We start from the raw sequence: 11448 nt of genomic DNA, 5'->3' as shown, positions 1-11448 counted from the left end.
TGGTGGTTTGTCATCTTTGAAGGGGATGAGGCAGGAAGCACTCAGCCCACAGTGCTTGCCTGCTTCTCCTTCCCATCAGGATTGTCCAACATCCTCAGCCTTTTCTCCAGTCTCTGCTTCCATTCTTCTCTGAGCCTGAGGAGAAGAAACAATATTCGTGGTCATTGCATTTGTTTCCGCATCTGCTAGTCCGGTGAAGTTTATTTTCTTCTGAAGAATATTCTTAAGAGAAACAAATGGCTTTTACAAATTAATGAAGAAAATAATTAATAAGAGTAATGAACAGTCTATGAATGTGTAATTTTCTCCAAAATTCACTCCTTCTGAAATCCATATGCGGATTCAGTGTAATATCAATCAAAATCCCAGCAGGACTTTTCTGTAGCTATCAACAAGCTGATTCTAAATTTTATATGGAAAGGCAAAAGAAGTTGATTAGCAAAACAATTTTAAAGTAGAAGAAAGTTGGAGGATATAGACTATGTGACTTTGGGACTTAATATAAAGCTACCATCATCAAGACAGTGTAGCATCGGTGAAGGAACAAACAGATCACAGAACAGAATAGAGTATAGATATAAATACACACAAACACAGACAACTGATTTTTGATCAGGGACAAAGACAACTCAATGGAGGAAGGATGTGTGAGTGTTCAGTCGCTCAGTCGTGTCCACCTCTTTGTGACTCCATGGACTGTGGCCCACCAGGCTCCTCTGTCCATGGGATTTTCCCAGCAAGAATACTGGAGTGGGTTGTCATTTCCTCCTCGAAGGGATCTTCCCAACCCAGGGATCCAACTCACACCTCCTGCATTGGCAGGCAAGTTCTTTACCACTGAGCCACCTGGCACGAAGGATAGCTTTAAAAAAAATGGCACTGGAACATTATACATCCATATTAAAAAAAAAAACATGGCCCTTGACCCACACTCCACATCTTATGCAAAATTAACTAAAAATGGATCATAGACTTGAAGGTAAGTAAGACTAAGGCTTCAACAAAAAAGCCAAAAAATATTATCTTCATGATCTTGGGATCAGGAAAAAATTCTTATATACAACACAAAAAAGCATAATTCATAAAAGAAGAGAAAATTTGGGACTTTATCAAAATTAAAATATTTACTCTGTGAAAGATACTGTGAAGAGAATAAAAGACAAGCCATTAACAATATTTGCATGTAACATGTCTGATAAGAGACTTGTTTCTAGAAAGTATAATATTTCAAACTCAATAATAAGAAAATAATATAATGGATAAAATATTTGAACAGCCATTTTTCTAAAGAAGTTATATGAGTGGCAAATAAACTCACAAGACATGCTCAACATAATTAGGATGAGTGGCAAATAAACAGATAGAAGATGCTCAATTAAATTCAGTTTGAAACAGTGAGATGCCATTTTCACCTGTTAGATTAAAAGTGATTAAGAGTTTGACAACACACAGTATGAGTAACAGTAAAATTTGGCATTCCCACACTTGAGTGGAAGTTTAAACTAAAACAACCTCTTTGCAAGACAAGAGGGCGATAGTTATCAATATTTTAAACATTCATCCTTGACATAACATCTTCATTTCTATGAACTTATCCCATAATATTATCCGTGTATGAAAAATGTATGTATAAGTATTCTTATTGCAACACTGATTGCAAAGTCCCCATATGAAAAACAACCTAAACGTCCTTCAAGGTGATTGGTTAAATTGTCACATCATTACAGTAGAAAACATTAAAGAACTGAAAATGTTAATATAGAAAAACTTCCAAGAGTAAGTTAAAAAAGGAAGTTGCAGAAGAGTGAAGATTGTATAGGTCCCATTTTGTATAGAAATATACCACACATATTTATTTGCTTATTAAAACTAAAGTTTTGGGGAGACATATATGAGAAATTGTTGATGGCTATTTTCTCTGGAGAGCATGTCAAGGAGCCTAACTGAGGACACTGGTTTTCCAAGGTATATACTTGGTTAGTTTCTTAAGTTGGATAAATGCTTTTATTCATTTATGAGGGCAGCCATAAAAAAAATAACACAGACTGGTTGGCTTAAACAACAGACGTTTATTGTCTCATAGTTTTAGAGGATGGGAGCTTGAGATGGAGGTGCCAGCAGGTTTGATTTCTCCCAAGGCCTCTTTCCTTTGCGTGCAGGTGGCCTCCTTAATCCATCCTTTTCTCTGTGTTTGTACCTTCTTGGTGTCCCTTTGTGTATCAAACCTCCTCTTCGTATCAGGACAACAGTTAGATTGGACTGAGACCTATCATGAAAGGTCTCATTTTAACTCTCATCTTTTCTAAAGGCACTATCTCCAAATACAGTCATGTTCTGAGGTAGGACTGGGGGTTAGGACTTCCACATACAAATTTTCAGGGTGGGAGGCACAACTCATAACAATGCTAAAGCAGTGCATGATTATTATGGATAAATTAGAATATATAATAAAGAATACAGAAAACTTGGATTCAGCTTTACTTTTCAGTCTTGTAAATAACCCTAAAATGAATACGATAATATGTAATACTCTTTCTATATACTAGTCTACTTTCATTGAAGAGATTCCCAGCGGTGAATAACGAGAGGGTGTAATTTTTTTTAATTTATTTTTATTTTTGACTGCACTGGGTCTTCATTGCTGCGCTCAGGCTTTCTCTAGCTGTGTCTAGGAGGGGCTACTCTCTAGTCCCAGTGCATGGGCTTCTCACTGCAGTGGTCTCTCTTGTTGCAGAGCATGGACTCTAAGGTGTGCAGGCTTCCATAGTTGTAGGCTGTGGGCTCAGTAGTTGTGGCATATGGGCTTTAGTTGCCCTTAGGCATGTGAAATCTTCCCAGGCCAGGGATCGAACCCATGGTCCCCTGCATCGGCAGGGAGATTCTTAACCATTGGACCACCAGGGAAGTCTGAGGGTATAAATATTGTGAAAGCTCTAGGCATCTATTACCAAACTGTCTCCAGGAAACTTCTTACTTAAAAGTCTGCTCAATTATGGGCTCAAGAGAGAATGCAAAGAATTTGAAATGTTGGCCTGTTGTTTGGTGGTAGTTGTTGCTTAAGCACATTAGCAACCAAGGATGGAAAGTTGAAATATGAGAGAATTGAATACCGTAAAGACATTGGTTATCATTCTCATTCTGCTTCAGCTTTAAATAGAATGAATGACACAAAGATATAATTTTCCAGTTTGAAAGGGGAGATAAAACTTGTAACTGATGCTTTTCCATTAGTGGGCACGTACTTTACACATGGACTTCCCTGGTAACTCAGTTGGTAAAGAATCCACCTGCAATGCAGGAGACCCCAGTTCGATTTCTGGATCAGGAAGATCCCCTGGAGAGGGTTGCCATTTGCTTATCAAAGGGATCTCCCCAACCCAGGGATTGAAACTGTGTCTCCGGCATCTTCTGCATTGGCAAGCAGATTCTTTACCACTGTGCCACCTGCGAAGACCCAGTATCATGCAGGTTCATCATTAATTAAAGGGGCTTTAACTTTTCCTTTGTGTGGCGAGCGTGAAAATGTGTTGCTCAGAGATCCAGCTGGCCAACTGCCTGTTTTTGGCAAACTTTTATCAGAATATAGCCCTGCCCATTTGTTGACATACGGTCTGTGACTACTTTCACACAGTGGTAGAATAGGATAGTTGCAACACAAGAGCATATGACCCACAAAGCTGAAAATATTAAGCATTTATTGTTTGTCTGATTTCATCAAATCATAGCTGAATTGCAATCACAGGTGGACTATCGACACAAAGGTTAGCAAAAGCCAATAGAAAGATGCTATGAGAATCCATTGGCTATATGAAATGTGTAATAAAAAGCATTGTACATTTTCTTATGATTTGTAAAGATTTGTGTTACACATCTTTATATCAGTAAAATTTATAATAAACTTATGTACATATATGTGTATATATATCAGTTCAGTTCAGTTCAGTTCAGTCGCTCAATCATGTCCAACTATTTGTGACCCCATAACTGCAGCACGCCAGGCTTCCCTGTCCATCACCAACTCCTGAAGCTTACTCAAACTCATGTCCATTGAGTCAGTGATGCCATCGAACCATCTCATCCTCTGTTGTCCCCTTCTCCTCCTGCCTTCAATCATTCCCAGCATCAGGGTCTTTTCAAATGAGTCAGTTCTTCCCATCGGGTGGCGAAAGTATTGGAGTTTCAGCTTCAGCATCAGTTCTTCCAATGAATATTCAGGACTGATTTCCTTTAGGATGGACTGATTGGATCTCCTTGTTGTCCAAGGGACTCTCAAGAATCTTCTCCAACACCACGATTCAAAAGCATCAATTCTTCAGTGCTCACCTTTCTTCATAGTCTAACTCTCATATCCATACACGACTACTAGAAAAACCAAAGCTTTGACTAGATGGACCTTTGTTGGCAAAGTGATGTCTCTGCTTTTCAATATGCTGTCTAGGTTGGTCATAACTTTTCTTCCAAGGAGCAAGTGTCTTTTAATTTCATGTCTGCAGTCACCATCTGCAGTGATTTTGGAGCCCCGAAAAATAAAGTCTGTCACTGTTTCCATTGTTTCCCCATCTATTTGCCATGAAGTGATGGGACCAGATGCCATGATCTTAGTTTTCTGAATGTTGAGTGTATATATATATATATATATATATATATACTCCACAGAGAAGTAGTTGTTAAATATTTACCAGCACACCATAACTTGCTTCCCATTTTTCTTTCACAGGAGCTTCCCCCAATAAATCTCATACTCATCTAACTTCATCTTGCCCTCTGCTTCTTGGAGGACCCAAATGAACACATTTGGAATGATTAATTTATGATAGGAACAGAATTTAGGAATCTGGGGTTTATGACACATTTATTCACTTTTTTATAATAGCTATATCACTGTATATTACCAGATGGATGATAGATGCCACTATCCACCTAAATCCCCATTAAATCCTGTTTTATGAGTATTTATACTGTTAACTGCCCCTTTCTGGTCACTATCTTTCATTACTGTGCTGCTTCTCTATCTTTGTGCTCTCAGTAATTTGGTGAATGGAAGTGTGTATATGGACCTTTTAGTCTGTAGTAAGAAAGGTCAATATGAAAAAGATAATACTTAAAAATTGGTATACAGAGTCAGATACAGTAGAAGAGTAGTAAAACAGACATTAAAGCTTGAAGAGAACTTTTTTTCCCTTAAGCCTAGAAATAGTGACCTCCCTTTTCAAATGGAGACCAAATAATACTTACTATTTATTGTTCTAGATTCATCTGATTTGTGGAGGAGTTGTCATTAATATCTGGGAATACAAATTCTGCTTGATTAGTATGGGTTTTGACTAGAAAGCAGGATTTGGTGAGGGGGGTGGTGAATCTTAAACCAGAATCCTAAGAATCAGAGATCAGTTGGGCACATAATTAGTGTTTTTCTATCACGTGCTTGCTAGGCCCAAATAAATGTGTCAGTTGGGGTCCTCCAAGAAGCATAATTGAAGGAATTACCTATGGAAAATAAAGCAGGGGCTGGGGGGTGGGGTGGGGATGGAAGAAATGATTGGATAGGAAGAACCCCAAATCACAGCAGAGTTGACATAACTGATAAGCAGGAATCAAAACAGAGGAAGGTGAATGGTCTTGGGGTGAGGACTAATAAACCCCTCTTGTCACACAAGTCAACCAGATTCAATGTATATTGACATTGTGAGTTCAGCTAAATTCTGAAGAAGAATTTTGAAGGTCATACTTATTGCATTAAAACATTATTTTTTTCATATAAGTATTATACAGTTACTCAAATATAGTTTCAGCCTGGTTATTTAGACTTAGATGTTCATGTAAGTTATCATCTAAATTGAGATTCTTTGGAAAATAAAAGGGAACATAATACATGATGCTAACAAAATGATATACATACACCTGGACTGTCCCAACACACTAGGAGATTTGTTCATTATTCCCACAGTACGCTTGACTTCTCTCAGATTGTTCTCTCAACAGTTATTTCAAACCCGTTTTCTACTTCTCCAGGGGACTGACACCCGCTGTGTTGCTTCTTTCTAGCCAGACTCAGAGAGAGTAAGAGAATTTCTAGTTCTGAGACCACCCACTTTTTGCCTTGTGATCTCATCGCCAGGACCTCTTCAACTCACATGTGTTGCCAGGGTAATTGGATTTCTGCAGCTCTGGCTGCATTCCTCCCCGTCAGTGAACCATAGGCGTGTGCTAATAAGCATGTCCATGGTAAAATGCCTGTTTCCACTCTACCCAGATTTGGTACAAGGTCTTGCTGGTTAGCTCAGCTGGGGAACAGAAGGCATTATTGGCTCTAGCATGGGTGAAAATTTGTGAGATTTTTTTTTTTTTTAGATGTTTGTCTTCTACCGTTCATTTAGAACATTTCTTGATTGCACAGTGGCTTGAATTTGCCACTTTTTTAAATGGAGGGTAAAATTTTTTTTATAGTGTTAGTGTTATATGTTTGTTTGTCACCTACATATGTGCATTTTGGAAAGTCATAACCCAGGGGGCTGAAATAGGAACCCAAGTGTTTATGCTATTCATTGGTCTGGTCAAGTGTACGCTGGAAAATAATTATTCTAGGACAAAGTTTCAAAATGTATGGTTACATTAGCAATATATAAACAAATATTCTGACATTTTGTTTTGATTTCTCTGGGTACTGGGAGCTGAAGAAGGGTTTTAAGAAGTTAATGTTGGTACAACACAATACATGTGAATTATATGTGTTTTTAGCTCAGTATACTCAGAAACATGGAGGCATATGCCTCGTTCTCCCTCAGAACACAGATGCCATCACACTTGTGAATAAGCATCTTAGCAAACAGACAGCTTAGCTGGGCTATTCCCATTTCAGTAATGGAGAACCCAGACAGTCCCTGAAAAGTTGAACTGATTCGTCTGCTCCAAGGTACTACACACATGAGGGCAAGTGCTGGCCATTTTAGTCAGAGCAATGTTGACACATGTGACACGTCTTCTCACATAAATAAATGTTCCCCTCTCAGCAGACTCTTTTAGCTAGAACAAGTTCAACTGCCAGTGAAGGGAAGACCACATTATCCTCCCCATCCTTAATATGTAGATCTTAATATGTAGGATCTCAGAGGTGGGATCTTTCACACTTTTACACATCTGTTGATCTAACTCTGAAATTCAGTGTAACCTTGTGTCCTGGGGATTGCAACAGAGGCAGGGTGAGGAACAGATTTTTTTCAGTTCATTAAGATATAAATAACAGAAACTCAATTTTGTTTATACCAAAAAAAGCTTGTTCATATCTATATCATTTATTCTCAATCAGGGGTGACTCTGTCCTCCAGGGGACATTTGGCAGTGTTGGGAGATAATTTTGGTTGTCACATGGGGGACGGGAATCCTACCAGCATCTAATGTTTTGAGGGATACTGCTACACTTCTTACAAAGCACAGGACAGCCACTCCACTAACAAAGAATTATAAGGCGCTAAATGTCAGTAGTGCTAAAAAGTTGAGAAATCCTGATATAGATGGTGGCATGAGTAGAAGAATAAATCATGTCTGTAATTTTTTATATTTTATGATATTTTGACATCTTAGAAAGCTTAATGGCCACAGAAAGGCTGCCTTTCCCAAGGCTAGCCCTTTCTTTTGCATGCCAACCAATCCTGAGTCTGTGGCCCCTACCACCTCCTTATCTCTCTATCATACATAAAGTCATATTTCTTCTGCCCTATACCATCCCAGGGCCAGGACAAGCTCCAGACAACTAGAGACCACCCATAAATCCCCAAACCCCTGGGCATTATTCAAACTAGCCAATCCTAAGCTGTTTACTCTGCCTTGACTTGTCTTTTCCTTGGAAATGCCAATAAACGCTCTGGCTTAGACTTTCCCCTTGCTTTCATCTTCTGTCTCCTGGCCAAAACCTGGTGCTTCCCCTGTGGCACTGCATGGCATGCAGCGATACTCTCACTGAAAGCTGTGAATATAATAAAAACCTTCCTTCTAAGCCTTGTTCTCCTTTTGATTTCTGGCTGCACTGACCTAACAATATCGCTTCCAACATTTGCATAATTAGCACAGTGGGTAATGAAAATAATTCAGCTTCTCCATCTTCACATCTGGTATATTTCTGGGGAAATCTCCCTTGAAAAACAGTGAAGAAACAATTCACATACTTTCTCAGGGCACTCCTTCCCTGACGATCTTCCTCCAGTTCCCGGTAACAGGTCTGTTTGCTAATTTCCTTCTCCCAGAAGCTTTTGAGCTCATGACAGGTTTCACAGCAGAAGACTTCTCGACGAATGTATTGATTGTTCATCCTCTAAAAATAAAAAGAAAAACAAATCCAAGTACTTCAAATAAAGCCACTCTAATTTTGGAATGATGAAAGATGTTTGAATCCATACACTGCTATTTACAGATTTTGTGACCCCATGGACTATAGCCCTCCAGTCTCCTCTGCCCATGGAATTATCCAGGCAAGAATACTGGACTGGGTAGCCATTCCCTTCTCCAGGGGATCTTCCCAACCCAGGAATAGAACTCAGGTCTCCTGCACGGCAGGCAGATTCTTTACCATCTGGTCCACCAGCAAAGCCCTGGTTGCCTAAATATGTGGGGTTTTTTAAATTCCCCTTAAATCAGTTTTAGTATCTTACTAATTTTGTCATTAAATAAAGTAAAAAATTTGATACTAGTTCATCTTATATTTGTGAGAGTCATGATTTTAACTTAAAAAATTATCCTTTAACAGTTATTTCCCAACTCTGTGTGTGTGTGTATGTGTGTGTAGATTGAGATGGTATGTGCAAAGCTCTAGATGCAATGCATGGCAAATAGCAGGCACCCAACAAATGTTATGCTCTTTCCATCCTTCCTCACAGAAGAAAAATAACATCTACCATTTACAGATATCAAAGGAACACTTCATGCAAAGATGGTCACAATAAAGCACAGAATGGTAAGGACCTAACAGAAGCAGGAGAGATTAAGAAGAGTTGGCACGAAAACACAGAACTATACCAAAAAGGTTCTTAATGACCCAGATAATCACCATAGTGTAATCACTCACCTAGAGCCAGACATTGTGGGATGTGAAATCAAGTGGGCTTTAGGAAGCATTACCATGAACAAAGCTAGTAAAAGTGATGGAATTCCAGCTGAGCTATTTCAAATCCTAAAAGATGATGCTGTTAAAGTGCTGCACTCAACATGCCACAAATTTGGAAAACTCAGCAGTGGCCACCAGACTGGAAAAAGTCAGTTTTCATTCCAATCCCAAAGAAGGACAATACTAAATAATGTTCAAATTACCACAAAATTGTACTCATTTCACATACAATAGCAAGGTAGTGTTCAAAATTCTCCAAGCTAGATTTCAATAGTATACAAACTGAGAACTTTCAGTTCAAGCTGTATTTAGAAAAAACAAGGGAACCCAGAGATCAAATTGCCAACATCTGTTGGATCATAGAAAAAGCAAGAGAATTTCAGGAAAACACCTACTTCCGCTTCATTAACTATGCTAAAGCCTTTGACTGTGTGGATCACAACAAACTGTGAAAAATTCTTAAAGAGATCAGAATACCAGACCACCTTATCTGCCTCCTGTGAAACCTGTATGCAAGTCAAGAAGCAAAAGTTAGAATCAGACATGGAACAACAGATTGGTTCAAAATTGGGAAAGGAGTACGTCAAGGCATATATTGTCACCCTGCGTATTTAACATATATGCAGAGCACATCATGTGAAATGCTGGGCTGGATGAAGCACAAGCTGAAATCAAGATTGCTGGGAGAAATATTAATAACCACAGATATGCAGATGATACCACCCTTATGGCAGAAATTGAAGAGGAACTAAAGAGCCTCTTGATGAAGGTGAAAGAGGAGAGTGAAAAAGCTGGTTTAAAGCTCAACATTAAAAAAACTAAGATCATGGCATCCGGTCCCATCACTTCATGGCAAAGAGATGGGAAAACAACGGAAACAGTGACCGACTTTATTTTCTTGGGTTCTAAAATCACTGCTCATGGTGACTGCAACCATGAAATTAAAAGACGTATGCTCCTTGGAAGAAAACCTATGACCAACCTAAACAGCACAGACATTAATTAAAAATATTAAAAAGCAGATATTAAAGATATTAAAAAGCAGAGACATTACTTTGCCAACAAAGGTCCATATAGTCAAAGCTATGGGTTTTTCAGTAATCATGTATGAGAGTAGAACCATGAAGAAGGCTGAGTGCCAAAGAATTGATGCTTTTGAACTGTGGTGTTGGAGAAGACTCTTGAGAGCCCCTTGGACGGCAAGGAGATCAAACCAGTCAGTCCTAAAGGAAATCAACCCTGAATATTCATTGGAAGGACTAATGCTGAAGCTGAAGCTTCAATACTTTGGCCAACTGATGCGAAGAGCCAACTCATTTAGAAAAGACCCTGATACTGGGAAAGATTGAAGGTGGGAGGAGAAGGGGACAACAGAGGATGAGATGGTGGATGGCATCACTGACTCAATGGACATGAGTTTGAGCAAGATCTGGGAGATGGTGAAAGGGAATCCTGGCATGCTGCAGTCCATGGGGTCGCAAAAAGTTGGACAGGACTGAGCGACTGAACAACTACCATTTATTGAGCATATCGTATATAATAGGCATTTCTTACACATTGTCTTATTTGATCCTCACAACAGTTCAGACAGAGGGATGTATAAATGTCTTAAACTCTCTAAGTTTTTCCATCTGAACCATGAGTTCAGAATCAATTCTGAACTCATGGTTCAGATGGAGAAGCTGAGAGACAGAATTTGCCTATAGCCTCATAACTGAACATAACTGAAAGAGCAGAAATTTAGATCTTGGTCTTTCCATCTTAAAAGTGTATACCCTCTATTTCTATTAATCCTCATCACAAGAAATGTTGACTATTTTGGATCTGAGCATATCCAGAGCAAGACATGTTTAATACTAAAAAACATTTACTTTTTACCTAAACATTGCTCATTTTTCATCTTAGTGGGTTTTAGGGGCAAGTAGATGCAAAGACTGTAAAACAAATCCTTTTCTACTTACTGGTGAGTGCCTACTCAGAAAAGCTGTGTCTCCAGCTGGAGATTAGAAAGGACCTTGACCTTCACTCCCTCACTACAGAGTGCCAGTGATCCCATGCAAGCTGAATTGCCTAGGTGGGCAGCCCAGAGGATTGAGAGTGAGAGAGAAGTTTAGAAAAAGTTTCAGGGAATAAGTAATCCATTTATTATATAGCATTTATCAGTTCAGTTCAGTTCAGTTGAGTTCAGTTGCTCAGTCGTGTCCGATTGTTTGCGACCCCATGAATCGCAGCACACCAGGCTCCCTGTCCATCACCAACTCCCGGAGTTCACTCAGACTCATGTCCATCGAGTCAGTGATGCCATCCAGCCATCTCATCCTGTCGTCCCCTTCTCCTGCTGCCCCCAAATC

The 11448-nt window shown here is 39.2% G+C and overlaps 1 long non-coding RNA gene across 1 annotated transcript in view; it reads right to left on the bottom strand.

Moving 5' to 3' along the window:
* Positions 1-8: 8 nt before the first annotated feature.
* The window catches only part of LOC104985706, a 21147-nt gene continuing 9707 nt past the window's right edge, over positions 9-11448 (bottom strand). The window contains exons 2-3 of the long non-coding RNA XR_824961.1: positions 8163-8308; positions 9-135 (exon numbers count right to left, since the gene is read on the bottom strand). This is a non-coding gene — a long non-coding RNA (uncharacterized LOC104985706). The remainder of the gene's footprint in view (positions 136-8162; positions 8309-11448) is intronic.

The sequence above is a fragment of the Bison bison genome, unplaced genomic scaffold (genome assembly GCF_000754665.1).
Source record: "Bison bison bison isolate TAMUID 2011002044 unplaced genomic scaffold, Bison_UMD1.0 scf7180017864057, whole genome shotgun sequence".
In the NCBI taxonomy this organism is placed as follows: Eukaryota; Metazoa; Chordata; class Mammalia; order Artiodactyla; family Bovidae; genus Bison; species Bison bison.
This window is presented reverse-complemented; position numbering and strand designations above follow the sequence as displayed.